Source organism: Triturus cristatus, chromosome 8 (assembly GCF_964204655.1).
Source record: "Triturus cristatus chromosome 8, aTriCri1.1, whole genome shotgun sequence".
Lineage (NCBI taxonomy): Eukaryota > Metazoa > Chordata > Amphibia > Caudata > Salamandridae > Triturus > Triturus cristatus.
Genome location: NC_140591.1, coordinates 678,580,169 through 678,592,397, shown reverse-complemented (window position 1 = coordinate 678,592,397; position 12,229 = coordinate 678,580,169).

The window sequence follows — 12,229 nt, the reverse complement described above, 5'->3', positions numbered from 1 at the left end:
CGCCACACCTCTATGTCTTCCTTTTGACGGGGGACAACACAATCAAACACCTGCAGCACCAAAGAAGCAACAAGATATGCTCAAATGCCTCAGATTCCTGTGAAAACATCTCCTCAATGTGCATGTTTATTAGAACGTTATCACAATCAAAAGAGGGAGGTCCTTGGACTTGCCTTTTCTGCTGGGCAATCTACACCTTACACATAATTATCTTTACAGGTACCACACAGGGCCAAATCCACTAAAGACAGATACAACAGGGAATTTACATATTAAAGCTAAACTTTGGGAATATTTTAAGACTGTAGTTGTACTATTGTATTTTGAGTGTGTTATTACCTGTCTGTTCATATTTCATTTTTTGCCATTTAGCTTTCTGATCCTAAAAGTTTCATTACCACCAAACTCTAAATGGGCCATAACACCAGTTTGTTAGAGAAACTCTTTTATTTCAGGGTTGGGGTAAAATGTAGGTTTTCTAGGTTCTACTCCCTTGATGACTCCTCATGCAAAAACGTTTCTGCCATACGATTCTTATTCTGGGTTTAATTCTACCAGGATATTTTTCACTGGCAGATAATCCTTCAAAATAAAATGTGCATCTCTTTTCACAAATCTGAGACTTTCCCTTTCTGATCTCTAAACCAGTTCCAATGTTCTAAGACAGCCATTGTAGCACCTCTTTTATATGATAATATACTTTATATCAATTCCTCAGAAATTTGCATTTTTCTTTTCCTTGTCTCTGTGGCCACATATACCAGGTATAAGCAGTTTACAGTAAAGGGTGCCCAACAGTCCGTTCCAGCCAATAGGATTGGGCTAACATTGTTGTTTTAATGGTATCCACTTAATCCACTGACTACATTCACCTCTGAGTTTATTTTCAGAAAAATAAGTGAATACACATGTACTATGGTTCCCTTATTTAGCTGAAAAAGATTTGCAAAACTATTTTAATTTACCAAACCTTTTTGCAGATTAAATCGATAGTGCATGTCATAAGTAGTGACTAAGTAAACAAATAAACCATTCTTGAGCAATGGTGCTGAAATAATTTTCAGACCGGGGGTTCTGCCAACAATATTACATCACAACTCATAGGGAGTCTGCTAAATCCAAACAGCACACAGAGAACAAGTGTCTCAAATTAGCCATGCCCCGTCAACAGTATAGTGGTACACTATCATTTAGAGATACCACATTTTCCATTGAAATGACCACTAAATTGGCACAAACATACCATTTTCAGTGCTTAATTTGTAAGAGAATACCTGCTGGGGCTCTCGTTGGGAGGCGACTGCCACTTGCATCAGACATTGACCCTGCCAGAGGCCAATGACAGTACAAAAACAGCTACTAACCATTACACTCTTACAAGTGTGACAATTCATAATATTTCAGGCCCCAACGCTATACGAATGGCTTGGGAGGTAGGTATTAGTCATTGCAAATGTAAACTGAACTATTAACCAGCTGTTGTTGTGCTCATACCTAAATTAGCCAGAAAGCGCCACCATGTGGCAGACTGTCATCAGCCCTGGAGCTGGCAATTAGGTGCTGAGCGCCAGAAACCATTGGCTCAAATTAGGCACGGGACTGACTGTTTTTCTCATAGACCTATATAGCACACAAAAGATAATGTGTAGAAACTGACTTTCAGCGGAAATTTTTAATTTGTGCATCACCAAGTAAAGGTTCTTGATTAATTTTGATTGTATTAAAATCTTTGATTCCATCGCACTTCAGAATTAGAAAAAAACTGTTTGTGCTTTCCTAACTGTTTAAAATATGTGTGAAGTTCATTTATAGGTATTTACATTAGGTTGCATTAAGTTAAGAAGAAAACAAAATCCTACAACCTTTCATTTCACACTAGCAAGATTGCCAAATAGTTCACTTTACAAAATCCTTACACTTTCCATTATGACAAAGAAACGTAGACATAATTTTTCATGTCAAAATGAGAAACAGAAATTTGTCAAAAAACTAGACTGATATTTGACTTCTGTCTTTGAATGCACAGCAGATATGACAAGATAAAAACAAAATGCTAATTCATCTTCAATGCTCCTTTAATGTCTGAACTCAAACTTCCACATCCGGCACTTATGCTCTTGAGCGATTGAAAACGGATTAAGTATGGCTAAATTACAAAAAGTAATAAGGCAGGCGTTATCATTGTGGACTTAGCAAAACATATTGTTATTTGTTTAAAGGGAACATCAATCAAATTGAGAAGAAACTGGTGAATGCCCATTTTCGTCAAAACTAATGGGAGCTCAAATTCCATGATTACTAAATTATTTCCATAAAACCTGATAAAGAAAAAGGCAAGCCACATTCTGGCTCAAAGCAGCGCTGTACCATTTGTCCAGCAACATTGACAGCTAAATGAAGAAAGAAACCTATTGACATTACTGCAGTGAGGAAATGTACTCACCAGGCGGAATCAAACTCTGCTCATGTGCGCATTCAGCAGTTGTTCTAGCAAGCAGCTCCGATTCGGTATCACCCACTCCCTGACCCGCCTACTGGTATACCCTAAAGCCTAGGGTTGACTGCTGAATCAGGGATTTAAAAGGCCAGGTAGGACTCACCTGGGTATATGTTTTTTGGGTAGCACTCTCAACAGGACCTAGGCTCCATTTGAACCTTAGCCTAAAACATTAGGGATCCACTAGCCCTAACGAATGGCCCAGACTTAGTAGGCTAATTATTGAGGGCAGAAGCATGTTGGCGAGATATGATACAGGCCTGAGCCATTGTGCTCTTTGAAACCCGTCAAAAGAAATGTTTTAGTATACCTAGAGTCCTCACTAATAAAGGTTATAACCGAAGAACTCTAAGGTATTTTAGTCTGTCTGGATCCCACTTTTGTCCAGGAGGTTTATGTAGAAACTCCCTCCTACCACTGAGTCTTCACAGAGGCTGAGTCTGCCTTGGTAGTACGATCTTACCTGGGTGGGGAGAGGATGCCGATAATGAAGCATGACATGTGTGTGACACATCCTCTTCCATTAAGAATTGCCTCCCTTTTCTGAACAGTCCCACACTGTTCACAGTATGAGATGACTGACGTTAACTGGGGTCTCCAGAACCTCCTCTGTACCTCCCCCAATCTTCTTAGCAGCCTACCATTTTGTGATTCATGAGTTCTGTCTTTTGTGGGAATGTACGGGTGCCTCTTTCTTTTTCCTCCTCCTCTCTTTTTTGTGATATTGAGCCCAGCTGCGGAGTCTGGATAGAGGAAGGGAGGAATTCAAGGCACTGTTTCTGACTCTGAACTGCTTCAACTGAATATGAGCTTCCAATTAGGAAGAAGACATACTAACAAAACCTCATAAGCGATATTCAGGCCTTTAATAGCCGCTGGGAAATGTGCAGCAAATAGGTCCACCTTTTGGAAGCACCAGCAGTGGTTCAAAAAGTGTTCACTAAACCGGAGGGAAGTTCACACTTGGACATCCAAGTTTAGATTTTAGGCCTTGACCCACTGCTTATCTAAGTCAATGTTTTACAGTTTGGAAGTTCCAGTTAGTCAGGCTGAAGCAGTGTTTCTCCTACCTCTATGAAAGTATTGTTTTGCCACTAACAAAGTGCAGCTGGCCAAGAAGACCAACCAGGGGCTTGCTTTGGCCAGACATCTTTTATCTGCCCTATAGATCTTCTCACGATATTACTTCAGTTAGTAAATCAGTGGCTTCATAAAGCCATAGCTCATCATAATTGCACATACATAGCTACAAGGAAGGAACAAACAGGAAACTTCATGTGCTTTACGCACATAGGATACGCCATCATGATATTAGCATTTTTCTTTGTATTTGTAGAATGCATAAAACCAAAGGGCATCAAAGTGCTATAGCCAGCAAGAGTAATATTGAAGAAAGAGATGCAGCAGTTAAGGTTACAAAAAAAGCCAACTTTTCACATGCCTGCGAAAGATGAGTTGGGGATTTATGCTCACAATATGTGCATGGAGAGTGTTCCATAGCCTGGCAGCTGTGAGGTGGTATGGTATGAAATGGCAATGAATTAAATATGTTTCATAATTATTCTCTCACTTCTGCTTTTGTGAATGATCGTAAACGTGTTATGACCGGTCAGTGATTCCTCCTAGTGAAGTTGCTATATTGGTGCAGAAATATGGTAATGATGTAAATATTACTGATTCTAATTGAAACAGCTGCTTAATGGATTCTAAATCAATTTATTTTACAAAGAGTACGTATTCAAATGTTCTTTAACTTTGGTAGCTTGGCGATACACAGGGGCTAAAGCTCAAATATTTCCTGGGGCAAAAAATTATATATTCACAAAGGACCAAAGTATGGTTTCACTACAGATTTGTTCATTGCTCAATGCGTTTATATAAGTTAATTGATTGGAGATTTCATATTTAATCTTTCATCACTGGTTATATTATGGCCTTATAGCCCGCCATAGCAGGATATACCAGCTATTAAAGGACCGCTCCAGCGTTCGGCGAGGGCCTTTAACAAGGGATAGAAGGCTATTAGAACATTCTGTCACTAGAGGGCAGAATGTTCTAACAAATAAAACAAAGGCTTCAGGGAGCGAGGGGCTTTGAAATCCTGTGAACAAAGAAGCATTGGAATGTTGGAGCTCCGGGCTTATACCAGCCATTATAAGCCCAGAGCTACTCCATTGTTTTCAATGGCGCTCCCAACATTCCAATGTTCTAATTAGGGTTAGATAATAAAGGTTTACAGTAAGGATCTTTTATTGTCTATATTAAGTACAAAATCACCCTAAGTTCCTAAGGGCCAGATTCATGAACTGCATTTTGTAGAACATGCAGTAGTACAACAACAGAATTATTCAGCATTCATGTACTTCAAAATTAAATTCACAAACTTACAGCCAGAGACATTTGCGTTCACCTCTCTTTTTCTTTTTTTTTCTATGTGGAAATCTGGAGCACGGTGGCAAATTTCTCTGCATTAATTAAATATATAACTTTAACTGAGTTTACTAAATGTTAGTGAGGGTGAACATTTTTTAAATTATTGTTAAAACATTATTATGTATAAATATAATCAATGTATTTAAAATAAAATATTATTTAATACACAATTAATTTGATGGCCTAATAGGCTATAGCAATGCATTTTATTTATTCCAGGTTAATGATAAAAATAATTTACATTCATGTTTTACAATTAAATATTATATTAAGGTGCCAATTCCGATCCGTTAAAAATAATTTGCGTACGACCCGTATCCGTATTTTTTTACGTACGAGTCGTACAAGTACCGTACAAACCGGCAAGTACGATTTGTACGTGAAAAATAACTACGAATAGCGTCGGGAAAAGTGTACGAGAGTGCGTCGGATAGTTTTTACGTCCGAATATCGTCGGGAAAAGTGTACGAGAGTGAGCCGGACATTTTTACGTGCAAATCGTAAAACACAAGGCCGAGTGCGCAAGTACGATCCCGACCGTCCATCCGAATACACAATCGCACGTAAAATGGCCCGTACGGAGCCAACGCAGTAGCACACATGTACACGGGTAAACTTATGCACGTGTACGAGCCATACAGCCCCCCACCCCCAAATATGTCAGCACCGTACACCACCCTGTCCTCATTGTACCCCAGCCCCGCAACTGTACGCGCCGTACTCCCCTATGTACACGCCGTACCCCCCCATGTACACGCCTTACCCCCCTGTCCGCACTGTACCCCAGCCCCGCACCTGTACAGGCAGTACCCCCTCCATGTACGCGCCTTCCCCCCAAGTACGCGCCTTACCCCCGCATGTACGCGCCGTACCTCCGCATGTACATGCCGTACCCCAGGCCCGCACCTGTACGCGCCGTACCCCCCATGTACGCGCCTTACCCCCCCATGTACGCGCCGTACCTCCGCATGTACGTGCCATACCCCAGGCACACACGTGTATGCACCGTACCCCCACCGCATGTACGCGCCGCACTCCAACACCGTACCCCAGCACCCTCACCCAGCATCGCGTATGTACGGATCGTACCTACGCGAAAAAGACTCTTACAGAACCAGGACACTGTAAAACAGCACAAGGAGGGTCAATTCGACTCGCACAACACCAGAAAACACGTCTACATGACAAAATACATCTCAATGACTGACCTGGCACATCCAAACAGGCAAACAGAGGCCCTAAATCACAACCACCTCTTATAACACACCCACCAAAATTCAAACCCAGCCACACCCAAAAATGGACCAATAAAAAGGGCCCACACACACAACCCATGAGCCTTTGCAACAGACCCACTGCTGACAGACCCCACAGAGAAACAACTCTACATTACTCATGCCTTCACTACACCTTCACTCACACCCCTTCACTCAACCTCCTTCACAAACATCCCCCTCTTCACATTCACACATACACCGTCTCATTCACACCCACACACCCACAACCATCCACACCCACACCCACACCCCACACCATGCCCACAGACAAGAATCCAAAGTTCACAACGGCGGAACTGGACCTCCTTGTCAACGGAGTCATCAGAGTCAAGCCACAGCTGTTTGGAACATTGGTCAGACAGACCAGCATAGCTGAAACATCTGCCATGTGGCAGAGGATTGTCGATAAGGTGAATGCTGTTGCGCCCATCCGAAGGACCAGGCATGAATGCCAAGCCAGGTGGTACGATCTGCGCAGGGCAGTCAAGAGGAAAATGAACGAAGAATATGCCCAGAGTAACATCACTGGAGATGGGCCGCCCGCAGACCCGTACACTACCATCCCTGGGAGGAGAAGGTGATGGCCCTGCTACCGCCGGTGGGAGTACACAGAGTCGAAGGAGTCGCAGAGCCTGGTGAGTACACAAACAACTTACGTAACATGGGAGCAATGGGGTCCACATCACATATACACCAAATGCACGCAACTTCCCTCAAGCACTCACCGCACACAACTACACTCAAAAACCACGCTCGTGCCACTAACGTCTCTATGCACCCTTCACAAATCAAGGCAAGGCCATGTTCAAGGCTACAACAACCACAAACACAAGACTGGATGTCCGGGAGACTGGGAGGGTGGGCCCCACACAACACATTGTGAAAATGAGACGCAGACACCAATGCCCTCAGCCCATATGGCATAGGCACATACCCATGCACAGGGACCGGCAAAGTACTGACAAGGTAGCTGACACTTGGCCCTGCTGTATGCAGCACAAGGCCCTCCTGGGACCACTGTACACTCAAACACCAACTCCACAAGCACAGGTATCTAGCACAGAAACTCACACTCACTGTCATGCCAGCATGCACCATGAGGGGACAGACACATCACCTGGGAGACCCAATGACAACTCACACTACACACAACAGCAGGCCCGGTCACAACCCACCCCCCCCCTAACACAAGCACACACCCCGGGGCAGGCAACGGATTTACACACTCCCACAATGGACATGTGACACAACAAGACCAATCCATAGCCAAATAAGCATCATAGCCAACAATCTACAGGTCAAACATTCAGGAGAACATCCCAATCTGTCCCCCGCAACATACCCATCCCCAAGTGGACATTGAGAGGAATGCTAGGCACATCCAACTACCTGGAGGAACTGTGTCAACTTGAATATGTATGAAACATAGATGTCGCATGAAACACCATTAACATTGTCTCTCTCTCACACACAGGGCAATGTCGTCGATCTCCCCCCAACACTGGGGGGGAAGAATCACAGTCCCAGGCTCCGCGTGAAGATGATCCCACCGGCAGCGACGACTCTCACCACTCCGTGGATGACCCCGACCAACCTGGACCCTCTGGTGCCCAAGCCCCTGCAGCACCTGCGTCAGGTACATCTGTGCCAACCACCACCCCCATTCCTGCCACATCCCAGGACACACCCAGGAGCCCTGCTCGCACTGAACAACAGAGCCAGTCTGACCAGGAGGGACAAGGTTCTCCGGGCACCCAGGAGGAGGCAGGCAACCCTGCAAATGCCATCCCTCAGGGGTCCCATAGACCCGATGTACCCACAAGGGCAGGCCAGGCTCAAGTGGGCAGGGGTGGTGGGAGTGGAGGCAGGCGGAGGCGCGAACCTGACCAGCCAGCTCAGGACACCGGTATGTCACACATACACAACATCCTGGACTCATACCGGCGTGACACCAGAGGCATCAACCAGGTCGTGTCGAGACTCTCAGAGATGCAGGGGACCCTCGATGAGATAAAGAACCTGCAGGTCGAGCATCATGCCAGTCATCAACAACACCAAGGACGGATGGAGGCAAGACTGGCTGAGCTCCTGGCAGTGCACAGGGACATGAGCCAATCACTCCGTCAGATCGCCCAAAGCATGGGTAACCCTCCCTGTGCCACCAGGCATAGACCAGCACCAGACACAGGGAGGGAGGAGGAGGAGGAGGATTCGTCTGACGGAGCGTCCCAAGCATGGTCAAGGCCTGCATCTGATGGTCCCCGGAGGAAGGTGGGTCGTCCACGGAAAAGACCGTGAGAGTCAGCGGACCATCCACATCTCCCAGGTCACCTGGCCTGGCACCTGGCCCTCTGGCGCAACAGCAGCACCTCATCCAATGACATTCTCTGCCACATGGACCAATGATGACCAACACTGTGCCCTGGACTCTGATGACTTCCAATGCCAAGGATACCATCTCCCCCTGTGAACTTTGGATTCTATTCCCCCAGTAGAGCACCTAATTTCATCTACCAATACACGTACCCCACCGCAAATAAATATATTACTTTGGTCATGAGACGTTCCTGTCATTTTGCATTATTCAACGACATATGTGTGTGGAAATGTCAAACTATGCCTGAGTGTTGAACTAATTCCAGCCATCCATACCCTGGGATCAGAGTCTGGTACAGGACACACATGGGTCACAAGGTATCATTCAATGTAGGCATGGAGCACAACACTCACCTGTGATGGCCTCTGGCTGCTGAGGGGGGGCTTGCTAAACTGTGCGGACAGACCTATTTGGGAGAGTATCATCAAGGCATAGAGGTCATGGCTCATGTGGAGGTTCCCGGGGAGGGAGTCCCAGGTATGTGTGGCCAGGTGGGAGAACAATGTCCTGTATGCTGGAGTACGGTGGATGTGAAGAACGGTAGCCAGGGCAAGGTTGGATGCACGGAGATGGCCCAACGGGATCTAGGATGACAGACGTACAAGGTTGGTTTGGGGTCGGGGTTGTGGACTGCCTCCTGAGTGTGGGTGGGGAGTGTGGAGGTCATCCTGCAGCAGACAGTGATCCATTGTAGCTATCTATGGTAGACGGTGAGGTGGCTGGGGCGCAGGGTGTTGAAGCTGAGGTGTGCAGATGCACCCTGGATGTGGACAAGTTTCCTGGGAGTTTGGATGTACTTGCTCCGTAGAGGGCAGGGCAGTATTTGACACGGATGTTGTCATGGACCTGGGGATGGTCTGTCTTTTCTTGGAGTGGATCTATCTGTGGATCATGTGCATAATGCAGGGAGCGTTGCAGCATGAGGTACAGATGCTGTGGACTAGCATGGCAAATGTGAGCGAGCCAAACATGATGCACACCATCTTGTGTGTGTGGCCACTGGGTGCTTGTGCAGGGCTCTTGCGGGTGGGACACAAGCACTTGACCCAGCTGGAAGGGGACAATCCTCAGATGATCACCTCAGTCCTGTACAAGTCCAGCCTCAGGTGGCTCGTGTTCAGCCATTCATCAATGGATCTCATGCATACTTGAATGATGGAAATGCCAATGTCTGTGTCTTTGTTGAGGGTGAGGAGCACCTGGCTGTCAATGGCATATGAGCTGATGATGAGGTGCTGTGCGCATGTGATGGTGGAGAGGGGGTCCTGGACACTCTGTAGATTGACATGCTGAGAGATGATGCCTGTGCCATGTCCCAGACGATGACACCATACTACATGCTGAAGCCTTGAGTCCCACTCCCATGCCCTTGCTGGGCTACAGAGCCGGTGGGGAGTATTAGGGACGTGACCTGGTTGGTGTGACAGGGCCTGGAAGGTGGGGCAGCGCAGTGTAGGCAGTTGGAGTTGCACACTCAGCATGCAAAGGTGTTGTGTGTTTGCCCAGGGTATGTCTGACAGCAGGCGTCAGATGTGCGGATGGACATAGCTCGGAGTGTGGCTGCTACATCAGAGTGTAGTGTGATGTGGGTTATGCAAGGACAGGATGGTGGTGCAATGTGCACCTTGCATGTGCTGATGGTCCAGCCTTTGGCACCGCGTGGTGGCAACAGTGGCATAGACAAGCTGAGGACAGCCAAATGAATGGGTGGAGGGAGGAAGTGAGGAGCATCTTGGAGGCGTCTGTGTTGCCAAATCTGGATACTCTGTGGGCCCTTGCTGCAGGGGCCGCAGCAGCAGGCGGCATCTCCTTGCAAAATGCCAGAATTTGCACACAAAGACTAGGATGTCAGAAGGACAACTGCAACAGGCGCGTGTGTAAAGTAAGGAGTGTCCAGTGTCACATGGCACACCCAGAGACAAGGCATGCACAATCACCAAAGAAGCATGACACTGGATCAGGAAACTGAAGGCCGACCTGCGCACAGGAGACACACCCTCAGCAGCTGTTGAATGCCCATTGTGTGGACCAACATGCCAAAAAACATACACGACCATGTACTTCATGCCCAATAGGGAGCCTAATCCATGAGTAACTGCATGCATGTTGCTAAACTGCACATGGACTCCTATGCATAATCTTCCACATCTATGCCAGATATGCCGCATGCAAAGTGGCGAGAGACCTGCATTGACAGAGATGAGGCACCTTGGAGTGTGACAAACACCTTTATTACTCAGCCTCACACTAAGGGAAATGCATCAATTGGAACAGACTCACAGGTCATTTGGCTGACCATGTGTGACCTACACTCCCTTCAACACACAGATGTGGTAAATCCTACTGAGCTGGCACACAAGTGAAGGGGTTGAGCCTAACACCCCTTGCTGCACACGGAGAGTCTGCAATTCCCCATTGAGCCTCACATGGGGATGTCCCACACTATGTCCACCATTAGCATCCCGTATGTTCCTGAGAGACGTTTTACACACATTGATGCCTTCATCAGAATCCACAAACCATTACAGATGACTGTCAGGAAGGGTGACTATCAATTCATGGGAGCCACGCAACACGTCATGTGGCCCATGGTGAGTAGACATGTATGCATGGTAACACAACATGCACAGGAGCAGTCCCCACATATCACAAACACATACCACCCACAAAATGCCTTGCTGCACTCCTTACCCCAAATGACTTTTCACCATGTCTGTGCATGTAACTCTGATCCAGCACACGTTGCAATACTCATGAGGAATAGCAGGAGGGCAATGATGACATGAGCAGACGACAGTCGCAAGAACCTGGGGAGGACAGACACACAACAAGTCAGCGAATAGCTAGTAATCCGCAGACATGTACATGTACTCTACAGGAATGATGTTGTCACCATGCTCTTAATAAATTTAGTGTCCCAGCTAAAATGTGTGGAATGACATCATCACTTGAATGACACATCAGAACACACCTCCAAGTCACTTAGCACACAGTCAGCTGGACACACACATTGCAACACATGCCACACAAGGCTCAAAGCATGCACACTCAGACACAGGGACTCACCATCATGAGAAGAAGTTGCGGATAAGCTGACTCCGATGTCCTCATCTTCATCCTCATCCTCATCCTCACTTGCCCCGTGCCCAAGCCCTTCATCCTCCACGGGTGGATGATCCTGCTCATTCGGATCAAGGATGAGTGGCACGGCCTTCTCCACTGCCATGTTGTGCAGCATGCAGCACACAATGAAGATTTTGCAGACCTTCGCCGGGGCATATGGGAGGGCGCCGCCGGTCTTGTGGAGGCACCGGAATCTGCTCTTCAGGAGTCCAAACGTCCTCTCAATCACGCGCCTCGTCTGCCCATGGGTGTCATTGTACCGGTGTTCTGCGGCTGTTCTGGGGTTGCGGAGAGGCGTCATCAGCCATGGCATGTTGGGATAGCCAGAGTCCCCTACATGGAAACATCATGTGAAGAAGTGAGTCAGGAGTTGCCGTCAGATACAAAGATAGCGCTAAACACAGGACTAACAGAGTATACCCACCAACAAGACATGCTTGTTCCGCGTGCAGCTGCAGCATCATTTCTGGCACCCTGCTACGCCTCATGATGTATGCATCGTGTGCGGACCCTGGAAAACGT